The sequence below is a fragment of the Triticum aestivum genome, chromosome 5D, assembly GCF_018294505.1.
Source record: "Triticum aestivum cultivar Chinese Spring chromosome 5D, IWGSC CS RefSeq v2.1, whole genome shotgun sequence".
Taxonomy (NCBI): domain Eukaryota; kingdom Viridiplantae; phylum Streptophyta; class Magnoliopsida; order Poales; family Poaceae; genus Triticum; species Triticum aestivum.
In genome coordinates this window covers 66774872-66793465 of record NC_057808.1, presented here as the reverse complement: position 1 = coordinate 66793465, position 18594 = coordinate 66774872, and positions in this window count along the sequence as shown.

The following is an 18594-nucleotide window of genomic DNA, read 5'->3' as shown; positions in this document are numbered from 1 at the left end:
ACTCCGTCTGATATTCCTTTTCTGCGAAACACTGAAATAGGCAAAAAAACAGCAATTTGCACTAGGCCTTGGGTTAGTAGGTTAGTCCCAAAAATAATATAAAAGTGTACAATAAAGCCCATTAAACATCCAAAATAGAATATATAATAGCATGGAACAATAAAAAATTATAGATATGTTGGAGACGTATCAGTAGGTATGGTGGACTCTTGAAAATAAGATTTGGGTTTAAGGGTTTTTGGATTCACAAGTAGTATCTCTACTTGGTGTGGAATTTTTGGCTAGCAAAGAAGGGGGGCAAGCACCACATGTTGAAGGATCTATGACAATATATCTTCTATGTGAATATGAACAAACATAAATCATTACATTGTCTTCCTTGTCCAACATCAACAATTTTGGCATATAATATTTTGATGGGGGCTCACAATCACAAAAGATTTCCAAGATAGTGTATTTGCATATGAAAGTTCTCTTCCTTATAGTAATCATTCAGGAATTGCTTGTATGACCAATATTGTGATTGTCAAGCTTCAAAAGATTTCACTTTCTAAACCCAATGTGAAGCTACCACTAGGCATGATATGAACATATAATTTCAACTTCATGATATTCAATTCATTCAACAATTTACTCATAGGATATAAGTGAAGCACGAGAGTAAATGACAAGCTACTCCAAAAATATATAAGTGAAGATCAATCGAGTAGTTAAGTAAATAGATGGCTATGTGAGGAATCTCTCTTATTTAAAACTTTCAGATCTAATTATTTTATTAAAACAGCAAGCAAAATGAAAATAAAATGACATTCCAATAATAGCACAACTCATGTGAAGAAGCAAAAACTTAGGATCAACCGATACTAACCGATAATTGTTGATGAAGAAAGGTGGGATGCCTACCGGGGCATCCCCAAGCTTGGATGCTTGAGACTTCTTGAGATATTATCTTGGGATGCCTTGGGCATCCCCAAGCTTGAGCTTTTGTGTCTCGTTAATTCCTTTTATATCACGGTTTCCCTAAATCTTAAAAACTTCATCCACACAAAACTCAACAAGAACTCGTGACATAAGTTAGTATAGACCAATGCAAAACCCTTATCATTCTCTACTGTAGCAAATCACTAAAATTATTATTAAACATTGCATACTAAATTCCTCTGCATATTTAATACTCCTATCCTCAAATAGAATCATTAAACAAGCAAACATATGCAAACAATGCAAACATAACAACAATCTGCCAAAACAGTATAGTCTGTAAAGAGTGCAAGAGTATCAATACCTCTTTAACTCCAAAAATTATAAAAATGTACCACACAGTAGAAAATTTGTCATGGCTTATTTTGCAAAAAGTTTAAACATTTTATCACATTCTAACTTTTCTTAGGAATTTTTGCAACAACGATAAACTTTCTGTTTTGAAATAGCAACTCATATACTTGCAAAATAAGCATGGTAAAGGCTATCCTTGAAATTTTTATTGAAATACAAGATGCAAAACATTATTCTAAATAACAGCAAGCAAATCCTAACACAATAAAATTACGCTCCAAGCAAAACTCATATCATGTGACTGATATGTCTCCGTCGTATCTATAATTTTTGATGTTCCATGCCAATATTATTCAACTTTCATATACTTTTGGCAACTTTTTATATTATTTTTGGGACGAACATATTGATCCAGTGCCCAGTGCCAGTTCCTGTCTGTTGCATGTTTTATGTTTCGCAGAATATCCATATCAAACGGAATCCAAACGGGATAAAAACGGACGGAGCTTATTTTTGGAATATTTGGAAAATCTGGGAGAAAGATCAACGCGAAACGGTGTCTGAGGTGGCCACGAGGCAGGGGGGCGCGCCTGCCCCCCTGGGCGCGCCCCTGACCCTCGTGGGCCACCCGTAAGGCGGTTGATGCCCTTCTTCGGCCGAAAGAAAGATATTTTTTGGTAAAAAAATCACGGCGAAGGTTTCAGTGCAATCGGAGTTACGGATCTCCATATATAGACGAAACGGTGAAAGGGCAGCAGGGGGAGCGCAGAAACAGAGAGAGACAGAGAGACAGATCCAATCTTGGAGGGGCTCTCGCCCCTCCCGTGCCATGGAGACCAAGGACCAGAGGGGAAACCCTTCTCCCACCTAGGGAGAAGGTCAAGGAAGAAGAAGAAGGAGGGGGGCTCTCTCCCCCTCACTTCCAGTGGCGCCGAAACGCCGCCGGGGGCCATCATCATCACCGCGATCTTCACCAACACCTCCGCCATCTTCATCAACATCTCCATCACGTTCCCCCCTCTATCTACAGCGATCCACTCTCCCGCAACCCGCTGTACCCTCTACTTGAACATGGTGCTTTATGCTTCATATTATTATCCAATGATGTGTTGCCATCCTATGATGTCTGAGTAGATTTTCGTTGTCCTATCGGTGGTTGATGAATTGCTATGATTGATTTAATTTGCTTGTGGTTATGTTGTTGTCCTTTGGTGCCCATCATATGAGCGCGCGCGTGGATCACACCATTGGGTTAGTTGTATGTTGATAGGACTATGTATTGGAGGGCAAGAGTGATAGAAGCTTCAACCTAGCATAGAAATTGATGCATACGGATTGAAGGGGGACCAATATATCTTAATGCTATGGTTGGGTTTTACCTTAATGAACGTTAGTAGTTGTGGATGCTTGCTAATAGTTCCAATCATAAGTGCATAGAATTCCAAGTAAGGGATGACATGCTAGCAGTGGCCTCTCCCACATAAAACTTGCTATCGGTCTAGTAAAGTAGTCAATTGCTTAGGGACAATTTCGCAACTCCTACCACCACTTTTCCACACTCGCTATATTTACTTTATTGTGTCTTTATTTAAACAGCCCCTAGTTTATATTCTCGTGCTCTTTATATTCTTGCAAACCTATCCAAAAACACCTACAAAGTACTTCTAGTTTTATACTTGTTCTAGGTAAAGCGAACGTGAAGCGTGCGTAGAGTTGTATCGGTGGTCGATAGAACTTGAGGGAATATTTGTTCTACCTTTAGCTCCTCGTTGGGTTCGACACTCTTACTTATCGTAAGAGGCTACAATTGATCCTCTGTACTTGTGGGTTATCAAGACCTTTTTCTGGCGCCGTTGTCGGGGAGCAATAGCGTGGGGTGAATATTCTCGTGTGTGCTTGTTTGCTTTATCACTAAGTAATTTTTATTTGTTGTTCTTAGTTGTTTTCTATCTTTAGTTATGGGTAGGAAACGCAAAATACCAAAAGATTAGTTGTACCTACTGAACCAATGGTTGAAGAACCACTCAAAATCTATACATTGCTGAAGCTTTTTACTTGGATCATCTTCGACTTCTTTGTGCTCGTGCTGAAACCCCAACTAGCTTAGTTGAGGGCAAATCTTTAGATGAGCATGCTTGTTATGTGTGACACCGTATATCTGAAAAAGGGAAACTTTTACTGGGTCAAATTCATCGTTTGCAATGCTATGCTTGGAATTTATGTGAAATATATGATTTTACTTGTTGTTCTGAAAACCCTAAGAAACACCTTCCCTATCAATGTGAGTTTACTGATATTGGAATCGTATCTTCGTATGCTAAAGGTGTTTATAGTTACTATGATGTTCAAAAAATTGAAGAATTTGTTGCTTTTAAGGGTGCTTATGAAATTGCTTCTTTGATTGAAACGTATGATGCTACTCTTTACAAGTCTGGAGATTTTGCCATACTTAAATATTGCTATGATAATTATGCTTCTAATGCCTATGTTTAACCATACATTGAGGATTACCCCGTTGTCCAAGAAGAAACTAATATTTTGCAGGAGTCTATGGAAGAAGAAATTATTGAAACTGTGAGCTCATTGGATCAAAAAGATGATGAGGAGAGCGAAGAACAAAAGGAGGAAGAGCGGATTAGCTACCCGTGGCCACCTTCTAATGAGAGTAACTCTTCAACTCATACATTGTTTAATTTCCCTTCGTGCTTACCGAAGGATGATTGCTATGATGATTGTTATGATCCCATTGATTCTTTTGAAATATCCCTTTTTGATGATGCTTGCTATACTTGTGGCCAAGATGCCAATATGAATTATGCTTATGGAGATGAACTTGCTATAGTTCCTTATGTTAAACATGAAATTGTTGCTATTGCACCCACGCATGATAGTCCTATTATCTTTTTGAATTCTCCCAACTACACTATATCGGAGAAGTTTGTGCTTATTAAGGATTATATTATGGGTTGCGTTTTACTACCACACATGATGATTTTGATAGATATAATATGGATGTGCTTGCTGCTCCTACTTGCAATTATTATGAGAGAGGAACTACATCTCCGCCTCTTTATGTTTCCAACACGATAGAATTGCAAGAAATTGCTTATACTATGCATTGGCCTTTACTATGTGTGCATGAATTGCTTTTTATGACATGCCGATGCATAGGAAGAGAGTTAGACTTCGTCATTACATGATATATGTTACTGTGTGCTCACTACTAAATTACAAATCATTGTTAATTAAAATTGGCTTTGATATACCTTGGGATCCGGGTGGATTCATTACTTGAGCACTATATGCCTAGCTTAATGGCTTTAAAGAAAGCGCTGCCAGGGAGACAACTCGGAATCTTTAGAGAGTCATTTATTTCTGTTGAGTGCTTTCATATAGTTTCAAAACAACAAAAATAAAGAGGGGAACCTAAAACTTTTTCAAAAAGGAAAGTGAAAGTGAGAAAGACAAGCATTGTTGAAGTGGGAGAGCTCCTTGAACTTTGTTCATGCTCACGGAAACTTTGTGAATCTTGATTACAGAAACTTTTCAACAAAAATAATTATCCCCTTGTACAATTCCATTGTATTATAAAAATAATGTGGCAAGGTTTGCCTTTAGGATGTTTACAATGCTTGTTGGTTTGTGCGGTGCAGGACAGAAACTTTGGCTGTAGTGCGCGAATTTTAATTTTTTACTGGAACGTCAAATGGTTCTGATTCTTTTTTCAATGTCTTGCTGTACAAATTTTTTATTTTTCCTAATTTTGGAAGAATGTTTCAAGTATCAGAAGTATGGTTAATGTTCAGATTGTAACATACTGTTCTGTTTTTGACAGATTATGTTTTTGATGCATAGTTTGCTTGTTTTGATGAAACTATCAATTTATATCAGTGGATTAAGCCATGAAAACGTTATATTACAGTAGACACAATGCAAAAATAAAATATTAATTGGTTTGCAACAGTACTTAGAGTGGTGATTTGCTTTATTATACTAACGGATCTTACCGAGTTTTCTGTTGAAGTTTTGTGTGGATGAAGTGTTCGATGATCGAGAAGGTTTCGATGTGAGAAGAAGGAAGAGAGGCAAGAGCTCAAGCTTGGGGATGCCCGAGGCACCCCAAGTAAATATTCAAGGAGACTCAAGCGTCTAAGCTTGGGGATGCCCCGGAAGGCATCCCCTCTTTCTTCAACAAGTATCGGTATGTTTTCGGATTCGTTTCGTTCATGCGATATGTGCAAATCTTGGAGCGTCTTTTGCATTTAGTTTTCATTTTTCTTTTATGCACCATGCTGGTATGAGATAGTCCTTGGTTGATTTATAGAATGCTCTTTGCACTTCACTTATATCTTTTGAGTATGGCTTTATAGAATGCTTCATGTGCTTCACTTATATCATTTGAAGTTTGGATTGCATGTTTCTCTTTACATAGACAACCGCCATTTCTAGAATGCTCTTTTGCTTCACTTATACTTGTTAGAGCGTGGGCATATCTTTTGTAGAAAGAATTAAACTCTCTTGCTTCACTTATATCTATTTAGAGAGATGACATGAATTGGTCATTCACATGGTTAGTCATAAAATCCTACATAAAACTTGTAGATCACTGAATATGATATGTTTGATTCCTTGCAATAGTTTTGCGATATAAAGATGGTGATATTAGAGTCGTGCTAGTTGAGTAATTGTGGAATTGAGGAATACTTGTGTTGAGGTTTGCAAGTCCCGTAGCATGCACGTATGGTGAACCGTTATGTAACGAAGTTGTAGCATGAGGTGTTCTTTCATTGCTTTCCTTATGAGTGGCGGTCGGGGACGAGCGATGGTCTTTTCCTACCAATCTATCCCCCTAGGGGCATGTGTAGTAGTACTTTGCTTCGAGGGCTAATAAACTTTCGCAATAAGTATATGAGTTCTTTATGACTAATGTGAGTCCATGGATTATACGCACTCTCACCCTTCCATCATTGCTAGCCTCTTCGGTACCATGCATTGCCCTTTCTCACCTCAAGAGTTGGTGCAAACTTCGCCGGTACATCCAAACCCCATGATACGATATGCTCTATCACACATAAACCTCCTTATATCTTCCTCAAAACAGCCACCATATGTACCTATCATGGCATTTCCATAGCCATTCCGAGATATATTGCCATGCAACTTCCATCATCATCATATACATGACTTGAGAATTTAATGTCATATTGCTTTGCATGATCGTAAGATAGCTAGCATGATGTTTTCATGGCTTGTCCATTTTTTGATGTCATTGCTACGCTAGATCATTGCACATCCTGGTACACTGCCAGAGGCATTCATATAGAGTCATATCTTTGTTCTAGTATCGAGTTGTAATATTGAGTTGTAAGTAAATAAAAGTGTGATGATCATCATCATTAGAGCATTGCCCCAGTGAGGAAAGGATGATGGAGACTATGATTCCCCCACAAGTCGGAATGATACTCCAGACTTTACAAAAAAAATAAAAGAGTCCAAAGAAGCCAAAAAAAGAGGCCAAAGAAGCCCACCAAAAAAATAAAAAAATGAGAGAAAAAGAGAGAAGGGACAATGTTACTATCCTTTTACCACACTTGTGCTTCAAAGTAGCACCTTGTTCTTCATATAGAGAGTCTCATTGAGTTATCACTTTCATATACTAGTGGGAATTTTCATTATAGAACTTGGCTTGTATATTCCGATGATGGGCTTCCTCAAATTCCCGAGGTCTTCATGAGCAAGCAAGTTGGATGCACACCCACTTAGTTTCAGTTGAGCTTTCATACACTTATAGCTCTAGTGCATCCGTTGTATGGCAATCCCTACTCCTCGCATTGACATCAATTGATGGGCATCTCCATAGCCCGTTGATTAGCCGCGTCAATGTGAGACTTTTCCTTTTTGTCTTCTTCACACAAACCTCCATCATCATATGCTATTCCACCTATAGTGCTATATCCATGGCTTACGCTCATGTATTGCGTGAGGGTTGAAAAGGCTGAAGCGCGTTAAAAAGTATGAACCAATTGCTCGGCTTGTCATCGGGGTTGTGCATGGTTTGAATGCTTTGTGTGGTGAAGATGGAGCATAGCCAGACTATATGATTTTGTAGGGATGAGCTTTCTTTGGCTATGTTATTTCAATAAGACATAATTGCTTGGTTGGAATGCTTGAAGTATTATTGTCTTAATGTCAAATGATAGACTATTGCTTTGAATCACTCGTATCTTAATATTCATGCCATAATTAGACATATGATCAAGATTATGCTAGGTAGCATTCCACATCAAAAATTATCTTTTTTATCATTTCCCTACTCGAGGACGAGCAGGAATTAAGCTTGGGGATGCTGATACGTCTCCGTCGTATCTATAATTTTTGATTGTTCAATGCCAATATTATTCAACTTTCATATACTTTTGGCAACTTTTTATATTATTTTTGGGACTAACATATTGATCCAGTGCCCAGTGCCAGTTCCTGTCTGTTGCATGTTTTATGTTTCGCAGAATATCCATATAAAATGGAATCCAAACGGGATAAAAACGGACGAAGCTTATTTTTGGAATATTTGGAAAATCTGGGAGAAAGATCAACGCGAAACGGTGTCCGAGGTGGCCACGAGGCAGGGGGGCGCGCCCCTGACCCTCGTGGGCCACCCATAAGGCGGTTGATGCCCTTCTTCGGCCGCAAGAAAGCTAATTTTTTGTAAAAAAATCACGGCGAAGGTTTCAGTCCAATCGGAGTTACGGATCTCCATATATACACGAAACGGTGAAAGGGCAGCAGGGGGAGCGCAGAAACAGAGAGAGACATAGAGACAGATCCAATCTCGGAGGGGCTCTCGCCCCTCCCGTGCCATGGAGACCAAGGACCAGAGGGGAAACCCTTCTCCCACCTAGGGAGAAGGTCAAGGAAGAAGAAGAAGGAGGGGGTCTCTCTCCCCCTCGCTTCCGGTGGCGCCGGAACGCCGCCGGGGGCCATCATCATCACCGCGATCTTCACCAACACCTCCGCCATCTTCATCAACATCTCAATCACCTTCCCCCTCTATCTACAACGATCCACTCTCCCGCAACCCGCTGTACCCTCTACTTGAACATGGTGCTTTATGCTTCATATTATTATCCAATGATGTGTTGCCATCCTATGATGTCTGAGTAGATTTTCGTTGTCCTATCGGTGGTTGATGAATTGCTATGATTGATTTAATTTGCTTGTGGTTATGTTGCTGTCCTTTGGTGCCCATCATATGAGCGCGTGCGTGGATCACACCATAGGGTTAGTTGTATGTTTATAGGACTATGTATTGGAGGGCAAGAGTGACAGAAGCTTCAACCTAGCATAGAAATTGATGCATACGGATTGAAGGGGGACCAATATATCTTAATGCTATGGTTGGGTTTTACCTTAATGAACATTAGTAGTTGCGGATGCTTGCTAATAGTTCCAATCATAAGTGCATAGAATTCCAAGTAAGGGATGACATGCTAGCAGTGGCCTCTCCCACATAAAACTTGCTATCGGTCTAGTAAAGTAGTCAATTGCTTAGGGACAATTTCGCAACTCCTACCACCACTTTTCCACACTCGCTATATTTACTTTATTGTGTCTTTACTTAAACAGCCCCTAGTTTTTATTCTCGGGCTCTTTATATTCCTGGAAACCTATCCAAAAACACCTACAAAGTACTTCTAGTTTTATACTTGTTCTAGGTAAAGCGAACGTCAAGCGTGCGTAGACTTGTATCGGTGGTCGATAGAACTTGAGGGAATATTTGTTCTACCTTTAGCTCCTCGTTGGGTTTGACACTCTTACTTATCTAAAGAGGCTACAATTGATCCCCTATACTTGTGGGTTATCAGTGACGAATGAAAATATAGTCCCAAATGAGGTTACCGATAATGTTGAAGACGAAATAGGGGACGCCTTCTGGGGCATCCCCAAGCTTAGTTGCTTGGATCTTCCTTGAATATTACCTTGGGGGTGCCTTGGGCATCCCAAAGCTTAGGGTCTTGTCACTTCTTATTCTCCTCATATCGATATCTCACCCAAAACTTGGAAACTTCAATCACACAAAACTTAACGGAACTTCGTGAGATAGGTTAGTATGATAAAGAGCAAACCATTTCACTTTGGTACTGTCAAAGACAAGATTCATAATTGTTCCCAAACAATGCCGACTGTAGCATGTCATTTCCACAATTTATATTGAGCAATATAAGCCACAGAAACTAGGAAACAAGCAAACTATGTATTGAAAAAAGAATATGTCAAAAACAGAACATACTGTAGTAATCTAGACAACTACCATACTTCTACTACTCCAAAAATTCTGAAAATTTAGGACAACGTAGACAATTTGTATATCAATCATCTGTAAAAAAACAGAATTTTATCACCTTCCAGTGAATTTAAACAATTCTGTTTTTGCACAAAATCAAGTCAACTATCATCCACACTATCCCAAAGGCTTTACTTGGCACTTTATTGAAACAAAAGCAATAAAACATGATTACTACAGTATTATAATCATGTGAACACACAAAAATAGTAGGTAAAAGTGTTGGGTTGTCTCCCAACAAGCGCATTTCTCTTATGCCTTTGAAGCTAGGCATGATGATTTCAATGACGCTCACATAAAAGTAAAGAATTGAAACATAACGGGAGCATCATGAATCACATGGCAAGCACATTTATGTCTAACCCACTTCCTATGCATAGGGATTTTGTGAGCAAACAATCCATGGGAGCAAGAATCAACTAGCATAGGAAGGCAAAACAAGCAAAACTTCAAGATTTTCAACACATAGAGAGAAAACTTGATATTATTGCAATATGTAAAAGCATATGTTCCTCTCTCATAATAATTTTCAGTACCATCATGAATGAATTCAACAATATAGCTATCACATAAAACATTCTTTTCATGATCCATAAGCATAGAAATTTTATTACACTCCACGTAAGCAAATTTATTCTCATCAATAATGGTGGGAGCAAACTCAACAAAATAACTATCATGTGATTGAAAATTAAAATCATGATGACAAGCTTCATGGTAATCATTATTCAATATAGCATACATGTCATCACCATAATCATTATAGATAGCAACCTTGTTCTCATAGTCAATTGAAGCCTCATCCAAAATAGTGGATTCATCACTAAATGAAGTCATGACTTCTCCAAATCCACTTTCTCATTATAATCATCATAAATAGGAGGCATGCAATCGTTATAACAAATTTGCACATCAAATCTTGGGGGACAAAAAATATCATCTTCATCAAACATAGCATCCCCAATCTTATGGCTTTGCATATCATTAGCGTCATGGATATTCAAAGAATTCAGACTAACAACATTGCAATCATGCTCATCATTTATACCAAACATTCTATTGAATTCTTCTTCTATCAATTGAGCACAATTTTCCTTGCCATCATTTTCATAAAATACATTATAAAGATGAATAATATGATGGAACCTCAATTCCATTTTTTTGTAGTTTTCTTTTACGAACCAAACTGGTGATAAAACAAGAAACTAAAAGATTCAATTGCAAGATCTAAAGATATACCTTCATGCACTCACCTCCCCGGCAATGGCGCCAGAAAAGAGCTTGATGTCTACTACGCAACTTTATTCTTGTAGACACGTGTTGGGCCTCCAAGCGCAGAGTTTTGTAGGACAGTAGCAATTTTCCCTCAAGTGGATGACCTAAGGTTTATCAATCCGTGGGAGGCGTAGGATGAAGATGGTCTCTCTCAAACAACCCTGCAACCAAATAATAAAAAGTCTCTTGTGTCCCCAACACACCAAATACAATGGTAAATTGTATAGGTGCACTAGTTCGGCGAAGAGATGGTGATACAAGTGTAGTAATGATAGTAGATATTGATTTTTGTAATAGGAGCAATAAAAATAGCAAGGTAGCAATTGACAAAAGTGAGCACAAACGGTATTGCAATGCTTGAAAATGAGGCCTAGGGTCCGTACTTTCGCTAGTGCAATCTCTCAACAATGCTAATATAATTGGATCATATAACCATCCCTCAAAGTGCGATGAGGAATCACTCCAAAGTTCCTATCTAGCGAAGAACATAAGAAGACATTGTTTGTAGGGTACGAAACCACCTCGAAGCTATTCTTTACGATCGATCTATCCAAGAGTTCGTACTAAAATAACACCAAATAATTTCAGATTCATAATACTCAATCCAACACAAAGAACTTCAAAGAGTGCCCCAAGATTTGTACCAGAGAAACAAAGACAAGAACGTGCATCAACCCCAATGCAAGATTACCCCAATGTCACCTCAGGAATCCGCGAGTTGAGTGCCAAAACATATATCAAGTGAATCAATACGATACCCCATTTTCACCACGGGTATTCATATGCAAGACATATATCAAGTGCTCTCAATCCATAAAAGTATTCAATCCAATAAAACGAAATCTCAAAGGGAAAACTCAATTCATCACAACAAGATAGAGAGGGGAAAACACCATATGATCTGACTATATTAACAAAGCCTGTGATACATCAAGATCGTGATATCTCAAGAACACGAGAGAGAGAGAGAGAGAGAGAGAGATTAAACACATAGCTATTGGTACAAACCCTCAGCCCCGAGGGTGGACTACTCCCTCCTCATCATGGTGGCCGCCGGGATGATGAAGATGGCCACCGGTGATGATTCCCCCCTCGGACAGGGAGCCGGAATGAGGTCTCGATTGATTTCTCGTGGCTACAGAGCCTTGCGGCGGCGGAACTTCTGATCTAGGTTAACCCCTAGGAATTTGGAATATTTGAGAATTTATAGGGCGAAGAGGCGGTGCGGGAGGCTACCGAGGTGGGCACAACCCACCTGGGCGCGCCTGGGCCCCCAAGCGCGCCCTGGTGGGTTGTGCCCCCCTTGGGGCACCCCCCAGGTGCTTCTCTGGCCCACTGGATGTCTTTTGGTCCATAAAAAATCCACAAAAAATTTCGTGGTGTTTGGACTCCATTTGATATTGATTTCCTTTGATGTAAAAAACAAGCAAAAAATAGCAACTGGCACTGGGCACTGGGTCAATAGGTTACTCCTAAAAAATGATATAAAGTTGCTACAAAATAATTGTAAAACATCCAAGAATGATAATATAACAGCATGAATACTTCATAAATTATAGATACGTTGGAGATGTATCAGGGCAGCACCCAAGCACCGCTCCACCCACATATCAAATTATCAAAGTAACGAACGTGAATCATATGAGCATGATAAAAACTAGCTTGACAACAATTCCCATGTGTCCTCGGGAGCGCTTTACTTTATATAAGAGTTCATCCAGGCTTGTCCTTTGCGACAAAAAGGATTGGGCCACCTTGCTGCACCTTAGTTACTTTGTTACTTGTTACTCGTTACGAATTATCTTATCACACAACTATATATTACCGATAATTTCAGTGCTTGCAGAGAATACCTTGCTGAAAACCGCTTGTCATTTCATTCTGCTCTTCGTTGGGTTCGACACTCTTACTTATCGACAGGACTACGTTAGATCCCCTATACTTGTGGGTCATGACTAGCTGTCCAATGTTGCTCGAAATATCCCCACTCGAAAGTAATGCTCATTTGTAAGATAATCAGGTTGATGATGAGCATGACCACTACAAAAATATATTTCTCCTCCATGTTTGGCATGCTCTGCACAAAACTCGCAAACCTAGAGGAAAATAATTCCCACAACCATCTGATCACATTCGTTCAAGAAGTGTTTTGTGCATAACACAAAACGAATGTCATCTACTATATCTTGTGATTCCTTTTGTAAAGCTTTGCCAAGCTCTTCGATGATTCCCAATATTTTCTCATCGTACATAGGAAAAATACAAACTCAAATGATGACAAGTAGTTAAAGGTGGTATCTCCATCAAGTTGTTGAAGGTTGATATGTGATTGATTCATATAGCTTGACAATCGCTCACTTCATTGTTGTGCCGTGAGCAAGGTCCAGATCCAATATGAGCCAAGAATTTACACTTCTTGCAATTATTAACTCTCTTCCATCCATCAAAACCTTTTGATGTGAACACATCAAAACCACTTTTTTGTATGTTCTTACTACAAAGAAAGCAACATAAACAAAATGCACAACTTTTACTCTTAGAGTACTCCAACCACGATTAAAAATCCTTCGACCAACTGAATTGAAAACGTCTTTGATGTCCTTGTGGTCCATATGGCTTGTAAATCTCCAGTCTAGGCTACATGTGATCTAATTGTAGATATGGTCTTCGCACCTCATCTCTCACATTTTCTGGGTATTGCCAAATTTGTGGGTGTTCCCAGTGTCTCCCTTAAAAACTCAATAACTCAAAATATGATAGGTTCATTTGTTGCCGCTCTGCCTCTTCATTTTTATTTGGTTGCTCTTGTTCCGCTTCAACCAATGCCAACTGTGTGATTCAGGTTCAGGAGTTGAAGTACCTTCATCATTTGAAAGATTTCTTTTTCTTTTGTAATATGGATCCATGATTTATCTTGAACCAATGTTGTAGCCATCAACCTATAGTTTACAGCAACAAGAAAAACAACATCTTTGAAGTAAACAGTCAAATAATCTTTAATCAGCAGAGGAGACAACAAGAGAAATTAACCCTTGACATTTCGCGTTTGTGTACCTTGCCTAATGCCTATAGTCTGCTCAATTTGGCGCTCCACTATTGACTGCACCGTGCTCTCCCCCTCGTCTCGTGTGACCCACTGACCCAGTTTGCAACTTGGAGAGAAATTGCTGCCACAATCAGATATCAAAGTTGTAGCAATCATCTATACTAGTTTGAACACACACAAAAAATAAAGAAAGGGCTAGAAGATGGGGATTTTGGGGGAAGGAAGAATACCTAGCAAAGTCGCCATGAGTAATTAGGGAACGATTCAAAGAGAGGACAACATGGGATACCAACCATGGGACTCATGCGCAGAACAGAGGAGATGATGATGAGCCGCGTGCCCAGATCAGCCTACCACAACAAAAGCTCATGGGCTAGATAGACAGAATACACCATGGTAAAAATTACACTTTTGGAAGACTAAGCCATTGCCAAGTATGGTGTACCCGACCCTCCGCCACTGGCTACATGGCTAGTGAGATCAAGTCATCCACTGTCTTGCATGCTAGTCTAGTAAGATGTGAGTCCATGATGTCTACTACACAACTTGTTCTTGTAGACTCGTGTTGGGCCTCCAAGCGCAGAGTTCTGCAGGACAGTAGCAAATTTCCCTCAAGTGGATGACCTAAGGTTTATCAATCCGTGGGAGGCGTAGGATGAAGATGGTCTCTCTCAAACAACCCTGCAACCAAATAATAAAAAGTCTCTTGTGTCCCCAACACACCAAATACAATGGTAAATTGTATAGGTGCACTAGTTCGGCGAAGAGATGGTGATACAAGTGTAGTAATGATAGTAGATATTGATTTTTGTAATAGGAGCAATAAAAATAGCAAGGTAGCAATTGACAAAAGTGAGCACAAACGGTATTGCAATGCTTGAAAATGAGGCCTAGGGTACGTACTTTCGCTAGTGCAATCTCTCAACAATGCTAATCTAATTGGATCATATAACCATCCCTCAAAGTGTGATGAAGAATCACTCCAAATTTCTTATCTAGCGGAGAATATAAGAAGAAATTGTTTGTAGGGTACGAAACTACCTTAAAGTTATTCTTTCCGTTCGATCTATTCAAGAGTTCGTCTTAAAATAACGCAAAGTTATTCTTTCCGTTCGATCAATCCAAGAGTTCATACTAAAATAACACCATATGATATGCATCAACCAACTCTAATGTCACCTAGATACTCCAATCACTAGTAGAAAACAGGGCTTTGGTCACAGGGCAATATTCACATTAGTCCCGGTTCAGTCACGAACCGGGACTAATGTGAGCATTGGCCCCGGTTCGTGCGGCTAAGGCATTAGTCCCGGTTCACCTGAGCCCTTTAGTCCCAGTTTGAGACACGAACCGGGACTAAAGGGTGCGATGCCCATTAGTACCGGTTCGTGGCACCAACCGGTACTAAAGGTTAGACCTTTAGTCCCGGTTCGAGCCACCAACCAGTACTAATGGGGTTTGAGGCATTAGTACCGGTTCATGGCACGAACCGGTACTAAAGGTCCCATTTTCAAACTCTACCCCCACCCCCCCTGTGGATCGCCTTTTCAGTTTTGTAAAAAGCAAAAGAAAATGATAAAAACTTCAAAAATTAAAATCCTTCCAGATGTAGTTATGTTACTACATGTACTAGTTAGGAAAATTTAAAAACTTAAATTTGGACATGTTTTGCAAAAAGTGTAGGGAAAATGTAAAACGGCTATAACTTTTGCATATGATGTCAGAAAAAAAAGTATAATATATCAAAATGTTCAGCACGAAAATCCGCATCCGATTTTGACCGCCTACGGCCTATTTGCAAATTTTTAGAATCGTCAAATTCTAAAAGGAAAAAAAGTTATGCTCAAATTTCAGTTTTTTGAATTTTTGTTAAATCTGGTCAAACTATGGTCAAACTACTTATTCAAGAAGTATTAGTGTTACTAAATAATTATTCAAGAATATTAGTGTTACTAAATAATTATTTCAGTTTTTTTGAATTTTGGTCAAATCTGGTCAAACAATGGTCAAACTAATTATTCAAGAATATTAGTGTTACTAAATAATTATTTCGGTTTTTTTGAATTTTGGTCAAATCTGGTCAAACTATGGTCAAACTACTTATTCAAGAAATATTAGTGTTACTAAATAATTATTTCATTTTTTTTGAATTTTGGTCAAATCTGGTCAAACTGTGGTCAAACAATGGTCAAACTAATTATTCAAGAAATATTAGTGTTACTAAATAATTATTTCAGTTGTTTTGAATTTTGGTCAAATCTGGTCAAACTGTGGTCAAACTATGGTCAAACTACTTATTCAAGAAATATTAGTGTTACTAAATAATTATTGTTTTTTAAAACAATAGTTTCAAACTCAAACAGTGAAATGTGTGACTTCATGCTCAAGCTAGATTCCTGAGGGTTAATAGGATTGACATCTTACTATTGTCAGGAAAACAACAAGTGCAGACTTGGAAACGAGGGAGAATAGAACCCGGAAGTTAAGCGTGCTCAGGCTGGAGTAGTGAGAGGATGGGTGACCATCCGGGAAGTTAGATGATTTGGAATGATGAGGGGTGATTAGAGATTAGAGGTTAAATTGAGCAGTGATGAGGGGTGGTGATTAGAGATTAGAGGTTAAAAAAATTCAGAAATTTGAAAATAAAAAAAAAATCAAAAAATTGAAAAAAAATCATAAAATTTCCTTTAGTCCCGGTTGGTGTGCGGCCACGTGGACGGCCTTTAGTCCCGGTTCGTGTAAGAACCGGGACTAAAGGGGGAGGCTTTAGTAACGACCCTTTAGTCCCGGTTCCAGAACCGGGACAAAAGGCCCTTATAAACCGGGAACAAAGGCCATTTTTCTACTAGTGAATGTCACCACAAGTATCCATGAGTTAATTATACGATACACATCAAACAATTTCAGATTCATCATACTCGATCCAACAGAAAGAACCTCAAAGAGTGCCCCAAGATTTCTACCAGAGAAATAAGGACGAATACGTGCATCAACCCCTATGCATAGATTACCCCAATGTCACCTCGGGAATCCGCGCGTTGAGTGCCAAAACATATATCAAGTGAATCAATATAATGCCCCATTGTCACCATGGGTATTCATATGCAAGACATACATCAAGTGCTCTCAAATCCATAAAAGTATTCAATCCGATAAAGCAAAATCTCAAAGGGAAAACTCAAACCACAACAAGATAGAGAGGATAAAATACCATACGATCCAACTATATAAACAAAGCATGCGATACATCAAGATCGTGCCATCAAGAACACGAGAGAGAGAGAGAGAGATTAAACACATAGCTACTGGTACAAACCCTCAGCCCCGAGGGTGGACGACTCCCTCCTCATCATGGAGACCGTCGGGATGATGAAGATGGCCACCGGTGATGATTTCCCCCTCCGGCGGAGTGCCGAAACGGGGTCTAGATTGGTTTCCATGGCTATAGAGGCTTGCGGCGGCGGAACTTCTGATCTATCGACTCCTCTAGGATTTTTGGAATATTTGTAAATTTATAGGGCGAAGTGGCGGTGTGGGAGGCCACCGAGGTGGGCACAACCCACCTGGGCGCGCCTGGGCCTCCAGGCGCGCCCTGGTGGGTTGTGCCCCCTCGAGCACTTCTTTGGCCGACTGGATGTCTTCTGGTCCAAAAAAATCTCCGAAAAGTTTCGCTGCGTTTGGACTCCATTTGGTATTGATTTTCTGCAAAGTAAAAAACAAGCAAAAACCGCAACTGGCACTGGGCACTATGTCAATAGGTTAGTCTTAAAAAATGATATAAAGTTGCTATAAAATGATTGTAAAACATCCAATAATGATAATATAATAGCATGAATACTTCATAAATTATAGATACGTTGGAGACGTATCAGTCCACACATCACTTTCCAACAAGGGACTATTTAGAGCGTATGTAAGATCTCACATACAAGACACATACTTGTCGATATGCATCATTGATATCGTCCAAGGACTATATGATTCATAAGCACATCGGAAATACCATCATGCATGATTGTCTCTAGGGAATGTCTCCAACATAACCATATTCGCACCAACCATCTCATGACACCACAAGGATAGCGTGCGAGGTTCTTAAACAACAACACCATTAGGAAGGGAGCGATGCTCAAGTGCTCTCGTCACTGGATTCAGCTACCAAAGCCAAATTCCGACAAATCCGAGCATATCCGAGCAATGGCTTCAACAAGGTAGGTGAAGCAAAAACATCATCATTGCCAGGTACATCCAACTTCGATTAGACCTAGGTTTTCTTCTAGGAGCTCGAGATTGGGTGAACGAGTAGCATCACCCTCTAAGTCAATCATGTGTTCCCGCCACCACTTCTCTATGATCCCAACAGTTGCATGCGACCGCCCGCCGCCGCACAGAACCATATCCTCTACACCAAGCCGTCGTCCAGATATTGCATCTCACCACCGAGGGTAAACATTGGATCTGGAAGGAGAAACCCTCACAAAAACCTTTTGGTGGTCACTGCAATCGGCAGTCAGGCTACCGCCTACATCAAAGTGGTCTCCCGATGGAAGAACAAGGATATTGAAGCAGACCAGCGCCGATTGGACTATCACGAGGAGAGAGCCCTTTAAGGCTCGTCGGCCCCTGGGCGAATCTTCTTTGCTAGCATCACTAGCGG